We start from the raw sequence: 14,015 nt of genomic DNA on the forward strand, positions 1-14,015 counted from the left end.
CCAGCGGTTCGCCAACCGCGACTGTCACCCTCGGGACATGTGTAGAGTGTGTTTTATACGTGTAGTATGTCGAAGACCATGTGAGCCGGTGTGCGTAACTGTGGCAGATCCTATTTGTTGTTTGATCCTATGATTCTGAGGTAGTTTAAGTAATGTTGTTCTGTAACGGGGGGGAAGAGGATCATTTATGGTTTACTAACATTTGTTTGTTTGTTATGAAAAAGGAGGAGTGTGGTGTGGGACCTTCCCAAGTGTGTTGCCCCTTTGAGGGGATGTGTCCCTCCCCTGTGTATTGCCCTTTTAACATGGGCCCCCAAGCTAATAAAAGGAGCCTTTGCAGACATGTGCACCAGAGCGGCTGTACACTCATCGTGCCAGTACGGTGGCAGAGATCTGCATGGTCAGGGGTATGGCTTGCGCTGCTACCACCCCAATGGTGCTGGTGTCCCATAGCACCATGGGGCCTGCTGGATGTCCAGAGCAGGCCCCAACCCCCAGAGGCACTGGGCCTCCTGAGTGCTGATCTCTGAAACACTAGAGGGGGGCCTGCTGGATGTCCATAGCGGGCCCCCCGTAACAATGCATAAACACTTTATTAAACTTACCTCAGTACCACTGTTAAACTTTGATGTTGCTGTGCTAGTCTCCTGTGGGGGACAATGACAGAGACGTGCTCTTCTGATATCCCGTTGGCTGGCGAGCGGTAGGCGTATGCTGCTACGCCTGCAAGAAAAACATAGGTTTGAGCTCTGTGCTACTAAAAAGTAAAAAATGAAAAAGGCGTTTGTAGGCAATGTGCATAGGAGAGCTCTCGCACCTTTTTCTTATTTTGCTTTTTTAAGGCAGTGCGGCTCTCACACCTTATATATGCTTTGAGCCCACCCAGGACAGCACACAAGGGGCCCCCCGCACAGCGGAGTCTGTGTGGGCGCATGGTACGCCACTGGCGTCACTCAGGTGGTACAATTCATACACAAATTAATACACTAATAACAGCCAGGAAATCCTTGTTTCCGTTAATATCTGAACTACAAGCACAAGTTAAACAACTGATGGACTCTAAGGGTAGGCAAAATTCAATCGACAACTGTCGCTGCCTTTACTTCTGGTCAAGTGAACCCCAGAATAAGGTTGAAATGACCACAAATCCCCAAAACAAGTAAGATTTGCAACCTGTATCTCCAATACAAAGCCGTTAACGCAATAAATCTCACAGAACTAAGATTCAATCTGTAACCAGCCAGTTACCCCATATGGCCGGAACAGGGGGGCATGCAACAAAAGCACACAGGGGAAACAAATTACGATAAGTCGCTACAATGCAAATATTGGTCACATGTACAGCCGCTCATAAGCAGATGTTCTTATGGAGCATGCTGCCCCGATGTCTTTTACATGGTAAGGGTTCCTAAGATGTTGGGTAATAGAACCTCCAAATGCGCTGACAAAGTTATCCACAGGATTAGGCTTACAAGGGAAGCTTGTCAATCATCGGAGAGGGCAAACTCAGTGAGAGGATTTTAAGATCCCGGAGATGTGCATTATGACATCATAAGAGTATCCCTGAAACCATCTCTTAGTCGAAGGTCTTCTCGCAATCGACTACATGGCATATCCATCTAAGGAAACGTCTATTTCCATCTGCTAACTAATTCTCTTTTCCACGGGAAACTCATTCAACAAGCCCACCAGTGAATCACGGTCATGCAGCAAGGGAAAATCTGCTTATCTGTAACTCAATTTCTCCAGCATTGGCATCTTTCATAGATGTCAAAGAACATATGCGAGAGAGACTGCACACCTTTAGGTAAGAGGTAATTTTGGTCAAAAAATTCCTTTGTCCAAAGAAACTTCAAATTTTTTGTTTAAAGTATTCTCATTGAAATTATTCTGTGAAAAATATGATGTATTGCTCCTGAAGAAGAGAGGTTTGCTCTTGAAACGCGTAGAGCTCATGAATAATATAATTTGATACTATTGAGTGAATTGAACTCTCATTTGGATTCTTGATTAAAAACATTCTTGATTGTATGTATCCTTGAATATTTTTGAAAACAATTGTCACAACAGAAATTGGTTACCTAAAGACAAACTGATTTGAATTACTGAAGCTTTTTAAATATTGTTTGGAATTTTGATTTTCAATACCAATTGGTGTGCAGGGACGGGAGTTCCTATTTAAGAATAGGAACTTTGTTTGTTTCAACCATCTTTCATGCTGTGAATATTCCCTGTCATCAGGCCTGGGAATCATCGGTTACCTATATTCTTTCAAATTTTAAGGAAAACTTTTAACACCTTTGTTAGTCCATCCACTTTAAAATGGGTGCTAATGGTCCACACCAATGGGACATTGTGTATGTAGCTCCTCTCCCGCAGCCTCCCTTCAGATTTTAACCAACGCATGCTGGAATATGGCCAGCTGTTCACTAAGCGTTTTTAGCACTGGGGAAGGCTGGCGGGCGCATGTGAATCTATGAAAGATGCCAATTGTGGAGTAATGGAGTTACAGTTAAGCAACTTTTCCCTTCTCCAGCATTGGATCTTTCATAGATTTACATGCTATGAATAGATTTTACAGCAGTATGTGCTTTTGCAAGGCAGTGAAGGTAGGTAAAAACAGATTAGATGAATAGTGTATAAAGGTTAACCCGTGGAGCTGCGGGGCTTACCTTACTGAAATTGATGCTGTAGGACTGCTTTCCCCATGTGAGTGTTGCTGCATGCTGACTCTGCAGGTAGTAATGCCTTGTGAAGATGTGAGGCACCACCCACGTGGCTGCTTGGCATATGTCTCTAAGTGAAATAACAGCCCAGAGTGCCACAGAAGCCACAGCAGCTTTTGTGGAGTGTGCCCAGACTGATGCCTGTAGCAGTTTATTGGTCTTAGCATGGCAAAAGGAAATAGCGGATGGAATCCATCTAGAAATGCCTTGCTTTGTAATCGTCTTCCCTTTACTAGATGGGTAGTATGCACAAAGAGTTGTTTTGAGGCTCTGAAGGACTTTGTCCGGTCCAAATAATATTTGAGTGCCCTTTTAGCAAATGCAAAGCAGTTTCCACAGCAGTTGTAGTGTTCTGGAAGAAATTAGGGTGTGATAATTACATTCTAGTGGAACTCAGTAGGTATCTTTGGGATGAAGTGGGGTTTGGTACTAAGCACCACCTTGCCCTTTGCAAACTTCAAGTACGGTAGAGCTATTACCAGTGGAAGCAAGAAGATTAGGTGGAATACCCAATCATACAGCCGCTCTCTGGAGTCCCAGTACGGGTTTTACGTAAGTTGCAATTTGTTGTATGCAATTAGTGTGAACATTAGGGATAACTCATAAAAAATTCAAATAGTAGTCGTTTTTAAATGTTGGTTTTATCTGTCAAACCAAAGCTTTTAGAAAAAAGTAACAAGTAGTCACTAATATTATTCTTAGTGAGGAAGAGTATGCCACAAGTCACTCCATCCTTAGACTTATATTATGCCAATGCATTTCATAATACAACAATTCCTTCATCAGGGCAAGTCTGATCAATTTAAACATCACATGTACATGTAATTCAAACCATATCATGATAAGTATCCATATGTATCCAAAAAGACACGTGTTTGTAAACATAAGCATCAAAAGTATTAGGAAACATAATGTTGCACATACCCAGTCGTGATGTAGGCAGAATCAATAGGCAGGTCAGAAATGAATGAAAAGAAATAAGGAAAAACAGATCAGTACTGCAGAGAGCAATAGTGTCATGTGGTCAAAATGGAAGGAAAATGGTCCGTTACCTGGAACAGGTAAATCAATAATGGCGTATTCTAAACTTCAAAAACGGATCGCGGTACCGGAGACAGCGTCTGTGGATATGAAGATAAGTGTTAGGGGGCCTTACAGAGCCTGACTAAAGGCATCTAGTTTCAACCCGCGTTGAAAGTAGCTTACCGTTTCCTAAAAACGAAGCAGAGCTGTTCCCTCAGCGTCTGCTGCAAGCAGACTGTCTTCGTTGCATCGGCGTGTTGCCGGGCAACCCTGTTTTATGGGACACCTGATCGCGGCTCCTCAGTGGAGGGCGCGAGCCGCGACCCGTATCTGCAATCGAGCCGTAGGGCTTGAATCTGGTACAGAAATGTAATTTACAAGCATCCTGGGCTGATACTAGGAAAAGTAATCATATAAAAGGGAAAAATCTGAAAAACCGAGAATAGTTGACATAGAAAAAATACTGGAATCATATCTAAATAGGAGAAGGTAGGTCATACGGAAAAAACAACAATAGTGGCTGTTTCATAAATCTCAACCAAGTGGCTGTGTTATACAACGTACATGTGTACCTAAATGAGATAATACAGAAATATCTATGGGTGCCTTAATGCCGCTAGTGATGACGTCCAGACAGACGGCACCTTGGGTCCTGGATGAGGCTCCAGGATGAGCAGCATGCAGGGCACTACCATATGGATCATAGTTTCATATGTGAGTAGTATTAAACATATTAAAGGTAACCATCAACATTCAAGTCATTTGGGTTATGGTGCCACATGCACCTCGGTACTATTCCAAACAGAAAATGCAACATACAATTAGAGAAAACAGTGAAAATTGATCTCCTCATTAAGTCCATTAGGTACCAAACTGCCAAGTTTGTCTATCCAATATGTCTCTCTGCGATTCAAACGTTGGCATAAATCCTCATGAGGACTATTCTTGGTTAACTCCTCCAAAATCACAAATCTAATCTGCGACACGTTATGTCCATTAGCCACCCAATGACGTGCCATGGCTGAATTAGTGTTTGCATTGCGGATACAGGATCAGTGTTCACCCCACCTCAGTTTGGCGGTTTGTGTCGACTGTCCAACGTAGAACTTCCCACATGGGCATTTTATGCCATAGATGATGTTACTGCTGTCACATGTACCATAAGTCTTAAGCATAATCTTCTGTCCCGTTCTCGGATGGTTAATGATGTTCCCTTTCATGACAAAGTGGCAGTTAACACAGTGAAGACAAGGAAATGTTCCAGTCCGCTGTGTCACAGTTTCCTTTGCTGTGGGTTTTGTTTGTACAAGTTCGTCTCTCAAGTTTCTGCTGTGTTGATATGCAAAGACTGGTTTTTCGCTGAACAAATCCTGTACTCGAGTGTCGTATCTTAAAGATATACCAGTGTTTCATGATGGTTTTCTTAATTTTGTTACTTTGTGTAGAAAACTTGGACACATATACCGGTGACTTCAGTTCTCTCTTATTCTTGGGATTCTGTCCTGACAACAGAGTCTCTCGTGACAAGGCATCAACTTTGTCGGATGCTAAGTCAAGTTCATTCTGCTTATATCCACGGGCCAGGAATTTTCCTTTCATCTCCATCTGTTGCACTCTGTAGTCTTCAGGATCACTCACTATTTTTTGACTCTCAATAGTTGACTGTATGGCAGGTTCTTAAGCAGGCTCGGCTGGTGGAAGCCGAGACGGTGCAAAAGATTATTGCGATCCGTCATTTTCCGAAATAGTGTGGTGCTGTAGCTGGTTAGTTGTTTTTTAACTTGGACATCAAGGAATGTTATAGTGTTACACGAGAGCTCCCTTGTGAATTGTATTCTTTGATCAATGCTGTTTAGATATTCAAAAAATGTCTCAAAGGACTCTCGGGTTCCCTTCCAAACTCCAAAGATATCATCTATGTATCTCGTCCATATGCGGATATCTTTACTCCATTCTTGTCTATTCAGTACGTAGTCTGTTTCAAATGTATGCATGAAGCTGTTGGCATATGAGGGGGCCACTCCGCCTCACAGGAACCTAAAACCCCACCAGATGAGATTAGTTAGGGACCTATTTAGTGACAAGAGTATCACCACCCGTCCAGCAGACAAGGGGGGAGCCTTAGTCATTCAGAACACAGCTGACTATGATGCGGAATGTAAGAGACAGCTTCAAGATCATACCACGTATGCCACTTTGCATCACGATCCGACTCTTTCAATCAAACAGAATTTGGAGAGCCTTTTGGCGAAAGCACTCGAATTGGAGTGGATCAATGAGCACACACAAAACTTTCTCTTAAAAGATCATCCAAGAATACCTAATTTCTATACGTTGCCGAAGACCCATAAGGATGCCACTAAACCACCAGGTAGGCCAATTGTCGCAGGAATAGAGAGTATCAACCAACCTCTAGGCATCTATATTGACTTCTTCCTGCAGCCTCTGATACAGAAAACCAGTACCTATACCAGGGATACCACACATTTTCTACAAAAACTTAACTCCTTGGAACCTCTGCCAGAAGATTTAATGTTCACTATAGACGTAAAGAGTCTGTACACCTCGATACCACATGATCTAGGAACTGAAGCTGTAGAGTGGCTTTTGCTAAAAGCTCCAGAGATACGGGCCCAGAAGGAATTCATACTGGCACTGTTACAGTTTATTGCACAGAACTCCTATTTTCAGTATGGCAACCAGTTTTTTCTTCAAACTGCAGGAACATCAATGGGGGCCACTATGGCCCCCTCATATGCCAACAGCTTCATGCATAAATTTGAAACAGACTACTCCATTCTTGTCTATTCAGTACGTAAAGATATCCGCATATGGACGAGATACATAGATGATATCTTTGGAGTTTGGAAGGGAACCCGAGAGTCCTTTGAGACATTTTTTGAATATCTAAACAGCATTGATCAAAGGATACAATTCACAAGGGAGCTCTCGTGTAACACTATAACATTCCTTGATGTCCAAGTTAAAAAACAACTAACCAGCTACAGCACCACACGTTTGAATCGCAGAGAGACATATTGGATAGACAAACTTGGCAGTTTGATACCTAATGGACTTAATGAGGAGATCAATTTTCACTGTTTTCTCTAATTGTATGTTGCATTTTCTGTTTGGAATAGTACTGAGGTGCATGTGGCACCATAACTCAAATGACTTGAATGTTGATGGTTACCTATAACTTGTTTAATACTACTCACATATGAAACTATGATCCATATGGTAGTGCCCTGCATGCTGCGCATCCTGGAGCCTCATCCAGGACCCAAGGTGCCGTCTGTCTGGACGTCACCACTAGCGGCATTAAGGCACCCATAGATATTTCTGTATTATCTCATTTAGGTACACATGTACGTTGTATAACACAGCCACTTGGTTGGGATTTATGAAACAGCCACTATTGTTGTTTTTTCCGTATGACCTACCTTCTCCTATTTAGATATGATTCCAGTATTTTTTCTATGTCAACTATTCTCGGTTTTTCAGATTTTTCCCTTTTATATGATTACTTTTCCTAGTATCAGCCCAGGATGCTTGTAAATTACATTTCTGTACCAGATTCAAGCCCTACGGCTCGATTGCAGACACGGATCGTGGCTCGCGCCCTCCACTGAGGAGCCGCGATCACGTGTCCCATAAAACAGGGTTGCCCGGCAACGCGCCGATGCAACGAAGACAGTCTGCTTGCAGCAGACACTGAGGGAACAGCTCTGCTTCGTTTTTAGGAAACGGTAAGCTACTTTCAACGCAGGTTGAAACTAGATGCCTTTAGTCAGGCTCTGTAAGGCCCCCTAACACTTACCTTCATATCCACAGACGCTGTCTCCGGTACAGCGATCCGTTTTTGAAGTTTAGAATACGCCATTATTGATTTACCTGTTCCAGGTAACAGACCATTTTCCTTCCATTTTGACCACATGACACTATTGCTCTCCGCAGTACTGATCCGTTTTTCCTTATTTCTTTTCATTCATTTCTGACCTGCCTATTGATTCTGCCTACATCACGACTGGGTATGTGCAACATTATGTTTCCTAATACTTTTGATGCTTATGTTTACAAACACGTGTCTTTTTGGATACATATGGATACTTATCATGATATGGTTTGAATTACATGTACATGTGATGTTTAAATTGATTAGACTTGCCCTGATGAAGGAATTGTTGTATTCGGAAATGCATTGGCATAATATAAGTCTAAGGATGGAGTGACTTGTGGCATACTCTTCCTCACTAAGAATAATATTAGTGACTACTTGTTACTTTTTTCTAAAAGCTTTGGTTTGACAGATAAAACCAACATTTAAAAACTACTACTATTTGAATTTATGAGTTATCCCTAATGTTCACACTAATTGCATACAACAAATTGCAACTTACGTAAAACCCGTACTGGGACTCCAGAGAGCGGCTGTATGATTGGGTATTCCACCTAATCTTTTTGCTTCCACTATTTTTTTGGGCTTGGGTGTCTCCAAACCTTTTTCAGCCAGCTCCTGTACACATAACCTAATTTCTTTGAAGACTCATTACATCAGTGACATTTAAGGATATCAAACAAATGAATGCTCACGTGGTGCCCACTCATATTTGCTTAGAGCTATTACCAGTGCCTGCAATTCTGAAACTCTCCTGGAGGATTTAATGGCCACCAAGAACGCGACTTTCCATGACACAAACTTTATGTGCACTGTAGCTAAAGGATCAAATGGTGCCCTTCTAAACCCTGCAAGGGCTATGTTCAAACTGCACTCCGGTGGCACCTTTTTAACTGGAGGAAAAGAGCTAAATAATCCCCTCAGAAAATGCTTCATCAGCCTGTCGCTGAACAGCAGTGTTTTGCCCCTTTTCCTAGTGAGCCTGAAGATGTCCGTGAGGTGCACCTTGATGGATGAGATGGAGAGCCCACTCTTAGAGAGTGAAAGCAGATATGGGAGAATTTGCTCTGGCTGCGCTGACAACAGCTGCAGGTTTTGCTTTTGTGAACACCAATTACAAAACCGCTTCCACTTTCGAATGTATGAGCAGTTTGTGGATGGCGCCCTTGCTGCTGCAAGCACATTTCGGCATTCCTGTGTGATGTTTATATGTCAAAAGTCTGAGAAAACAGGGGCCACGCTGCTAGGTTGAGTGATTGCGGGTCGTGATGTTGGATGCTGACGTTGTTTTGAGACAGTAGATCTTCCTGGCTCCCCAAGTGAATTGGCCTGTCCTTGGAAAGCTGAAAAAGGTCGGACAAACACTTCGGCCTCAGCCAGTTGGGTGCTATCAGGATTATCCGACAGAGGTATGCCTGGACCACCTGCATCGTCTTGAGGATCATTGGAATGGGGGGAAATGCGTGGGCAAAGATGTTGGTCCACGGAAAAAAGAACCTGTCTCCTAGCGATCCCTACTGTGGGCTTCTGCTTGTGAAGTGGCAACATTTTCTGTTGCTCCTGGTAGCAAACAATGGAGTTCCCACTCATGGCACTGAGAATTGGCTCTGCTTAGACTGTCCACAATCTGGTTGTGTATCTCCCGTAGGTGATATGCCTGGAGAGAAATTCTGTTGAGTACGCCCCAATGCCATATCTTTTGTTGCACTTCCTTGGAGAAGGCTTTTGATTTTGTTCTTCCCTGCTTGTGCAGGTAATACATAGTGATTGAGTGGTCTTATCGGCAGGAAGGATTTGAGTGCCCAACGGACCATTCTCAGCTACGCAATGTTTATTTGCAAGGATGTTTCTTCTGGCATCCATAGACCCTTTACATGACTGGGGCTGATGTGCACCCCCATCCAGATAGTGATGCATGTGTCACCAGTGTGGCCTGAGGAATTGGTTCTTGAAAAGGCATGCCCTCTGTTATATGCTCGTTCTGGACCACCACTGCAGTTTGCTTGTTAGGGTGGGGGTGATTTGCACTTTGTCTTCCCATGATCCCTCGATCTGGGACCAACTACTGGCAGGAAACTCTTGCAGGGGCCTCATGCACAACCTGCAGTGAGGTGAAAGTGGGATGTAGGCCGACATGGTGCCCAGGAGTGCCATGCATTTGCGGATTGATACCCACTTGTTTTGTCTGAAGGTTGATACTAGCGCACTTAGCGCTTGGGTTTTGTCAGTGGATGGTCTCACCAATGCTTCTGCTGTGGAGAACTGTATTCCCAAAAAGACTTGTTTTGGAGGGTCGTGTACAAGAATATTTGTAATTTATGGTAAATCCTATGCGAGGAGACAGAAATGAGAGTCGGACACAGGTTTGCTATGTTTTTTGGTTAAAGACTTTCATTGAAAATAAAAGGGGTAGGGAAACACCCACTCTGATCCTGCTCTAGGGGAATGTCCCTACCAAAACAAAAACGTTGGCTCTGTCTGTGTCATGATGTCAATAACAGAACTGTCCTGTGTCCAATGTTCTATTCTGACCCTCAAACTACAAACTTAACTCTAAGGTGAAAAAGGGAAGTGTCTTTAACCTTGAGTGGTTTAGAAAAAGTGTTAATAAAAGGAAGGGTAAATTACTTAAAAGTTTCTTCAATGATGATGTTCTTGGTTACAGAGGGTAGCTCCCTTCCCCTGGATTCTTCTTTGTTCCTTGAGGTTTTCATACACCATAGTTCTTTGGGACTCTATTGGCCAAGGACAACACGTGTACAACTGTTTGATTTCACAATGTTTGTGCCTGTCTTCACCAAGTGCAACACTTGCACATAAAATGTGTTTAACACAATCCTTTTCAGTTGCCTGGTATGCTCCCTGCCAGAATCTCTGATTCACTCCACACATGTGTTAGTGCCTAGTATACTCCCCGGTCAGGGCTTGTTCATTTGGGGTTTTCACCCGCTCCAAATGTTGCCTGCATATAGTATCTTTTTGATATATTATCTTCTTTTTGATTTGTTCATATTGGCACTGTGACTATTACACACTCAAAAAGGGTTTATCTTTGACTTCTTTTAATTTGTCAATTTCTTTTCTCTCTCTTGGGTAAGTAACTTTCAAATGTTTACACTCGGCCTGTTCACCGATACGCCGGGTTTCCCCATTGCTTTTGGGAGGACTCAACAGCTTCTGTAGGCGTTAGTTTCTCCTCTCGCGGTCGGCAGGGTAAGGATACTCGTCTGCTTCCCACTTGCGGTTTTCTTTCCTTCATTCGCCGGTCTTCAGCAGCTTCCTCTCGACACGTCGGCTGTCCTCTCAACTCCGGTAAGCGAAATGCTGTTCCCTTGCGTCTGTGAACGCCCAGGAGTTCTTCACCGGCTCTAATCGGTCCAGCAGTATCCCTCGGTTTAGCAGTTCCTTCTTCCTCTGGTGGTGAGCCATCTGACTCCACTTATGGAGAGATGCAGCCCTCTCCCTCCAGTCACCACAGCAGCTGTCTTTTATTCTCTGTTTGGGCTGCTTACATTTCCCAGGCACATCTGAGCGCCAGAATAGACTAGAGCCCTGGCTAGGTTTGCATTCTCTTTTGCTCCACATTGCTCGATCCTTCTTCTTCATCCCAGTATTTTGTGAATTCTAGGAACAGAAGTCAATTGTGAACGACTGATTTATGGAATTCAGATAAGCATTTTTAAAAGGTTTTGATGGCAAGTCAGTTCTGATTGATAACAAGTGGAATTGAAAGAGGCGATTTCATCAAATTGGTAAAGTAGACCAAGGTTGGAAGGTTGTTCAGCAGATTTGGTAAAAGCGTCTTCCCTGGGACCTGGATGCATGTCAATAGGCCATAATGGTTTCAGACATGGGGGTGTTAGTTTCAAGGGAAACCATGTCTCATCCGATTGAGCCATGTCATCTCCCCGGAGGCTGAGTCCGCCCATGTGATCCCCCTTCATATAGGATAAGTAATGACTGCCATCCCCTGGCCACAAAGGAGGAGGTTACCGACGGGGAATCAGCAGAGCCTTTGTTCTGGAAAAAGAGGACTTTGCTCGTTTGATGGACAGTGCACGAACCAGCCAATCGTCTAAATACGGGTAGATGTAGTGATAATGCCGTCGGAGGCATGCGGCAATGGGCGCCAGACATTTGGTGAATGTCTGAGGTGTCAACTATAGGCCGAATGGCAGAACTCGAAATTGATAATGATCATTCCCTATTTTCCTGTGACTCCGATGGATTGGGATGTGAAAATAGGCGTCCTGCAGATCTAATGACGTCTGATATTCTTGAGGCTGCACTGCCCTCATTATTTCCTGCAGCAAGACCATTTTAAATGTTTTCTTTTTGATGAAGTTGTTTAGCCGGGCACCACTTGCAGTTGGGCTTTTTCACGACGAAGTATCTGGAGTACACTCCCTTTCCTCTGAAATGTATTGAGACACACTGGACGACTCCATTTGCGAGCATTTGGCGCACCTCTTGTCGAAGCACTTGTAGTTGAGGATGAGCATGTTTCCTGGGGGAATGTGCTTTGATTGTCTCTTGAATTCCAGCAGATGGTCATGCTGGATGATGTCATACACCCACTTGTCTGTAGTGACTAGAGGCCACTTGTTGGTGTAATGTGTGACTCCCCCCCCTATGGATGAAGTGGTGCGCCTGTAACTAAAAAAGTGATGGGTGGAGGGTTTACAATTAATCTGAACCAGTGCCATTGCTCGGGGTAACCTTCCACACAACCGTTTTTTAGCTCATCTGCGCCACTGCCAAAGGGGTCTAGCCAAATGCAAATCAGTCAGGTACTGCCACCAATGGGAGCAGCCCTGCCTGATCTGCTAGGTCAGGTCCCCCCTGCACACAGAAACACAAGCAACCCCAGCCATATTTTGGCCTTGTTGTACCTGCTCAGTGAGGTGCAGCTTGGTTCCCTATGGCGCAGCAAGCAAGGGACCCCGTCTGGGCATACACTCTCTCACATAGGGAGACAAACTAAAACCAAAAAAGTAATGGGCGGGGGGTTTCGGATTAATCTGAACACTGGCATGTTTGGGGATGCTTGTGGTCTCGTGCAGAAGGGATGTGACCTACCAGTTTGGCTGGACTGCCCCTTTTGAGATGGCACCAAGCCTGATTTGCATTTGGCCATTCCACTTCTGTAATGGCTTTGCAGATGAAGAAGGATGGTCTGGAGGGTTGCCCAGAGCAATGCCAGAGGTTACGATTCATTCTCAACCTTCCAGCCATCACCTCTTTGTTTTTGCTTTGTCACCCTGAGTGGGGCAGTTATGTCCAGACGTGGGTCCGGTGCCTGCTGGGCCTAGAGACCCAGGCTACTCCTCACTGATGAGGCCCAACAAGGATGAAACATGTTTGGGGATGCTTGTGGCCTCCTGCAGAAGGGATGTAACCTAGCAGTTTGGGCTGGATGGCCCCTTTTGGGGTGGGGCCAAGCCTGATTTGTATATGGTATTTCCCCTTCTGTAATGGCTTGTGTGAGGAACCCATGGTGACAACAGTCATGACGGACATAAGTGATCACAGTTCAAGGATGTTTATTGAACAATGAATGCAGGGTGGAAAAACACCTAATCTAAACCTAAATCTAAGATGGGAACAAGCGTCGACCATAAAATGAAAAATGAGACTGCCCTAGTGGCGTTTTGTCAAATAATAAGTGCCTATACTAAGAAACCTATTGCCAAACCTTACAACTAATAGAAAAAGGGTGTGGGCTAGCTTTCAAGAAAAGAAAGAAGTGTTCTCACATCATAAGTCAGGATATGATTGCCAGGGGTCTCCCTTCCCCACGTTTTCAGCACAGGGCAAGGGGTGCTCCTGGGCACAACACACACTCGAGCTTTCCCCAGCACGAGCTGTCAGTTCTGTTCTAGCTATCAGGTTCTCTGATATGCAAAAAGTCTCTTTCCAATAAAAAGTATTTCGGCTTTGAGGCCCTGATAGTTCCAACAAAGAAACACACAGTTCTGTTCTAGGAACACTTTGGGTGATGGCTTCACCCCTGGGTCCCCCTCTTCTGGGCGCTGACCCCCAAATGACAATCAAGAACCTCTCCCCTTGTTTTCTCACAGTGCGGGATTCACTTCCCTTGTGGGTCCCCCTCTTCTGGGAGCTGACCCCTCTTTATCTTCAGAAATTGTATAACAGTTATTTTCTCTTTAGCGGGATTCACTTCCCTTTTTGGGTCACCCTCTTCTGGGCCCTGACCCCTCTTTAATTCGAACTGTTTGTAGATCAAAGTCTTTCGATTGTACAGGGATTTTGCTAGACCTCCTGTATGACCATGTTGACCTCTTTCGGCGGCTCACCTATGGCCTCATGTTTTCTGTAGTTTTACTCAAACGGGGATCGACCAGAGC

At 44.2% G+C, this 14,015-nt stretch overlaps 1 protein-coding gene across 11 annotated transcripts in view; it reads right to left on the bottom strand.

Annotated features, from left to right (window-relative positions):
- Positions 1-14,015, bottom strand: part of C2PH14orf132 (chromosome 2p C14orf132 homolog) — a 275,910-nt gene that overhangs the window by 235,677 nt on the left and 26,218 nt on the right. For 2 of the 11 annotated variants that reach the window (XM_069644510.1, XM_069644514.1), the window contains exon 2: positions 606-723. The exons of the other annotated variants lie outside the window; for them this stretch is intronic. The gene's annotated coding sequence lies outside the window, so the exon portion shown is untranslated. The remainder of the gene's footprint in view (positions 1-605; positions 724-14,015) is intronic. 11 annotated transcript variants of the gene reach the window in all.

This window comes from Ambystoma mexicanum, chromosome 2p, assembly GCF_040938575.1.
Source record: "Ambystoma mexicanum isolate Mex_15411 chromosome 2p, UKY_AmexF1_1, whole genome shotgun sequence".
Classification (NCBI taxonomy): Eukaryota; Metazoa; Chordata; class Amphibia; order Caudata; family Ambystomatidae; genus Ambystoma; species Ambystoma mexicanum.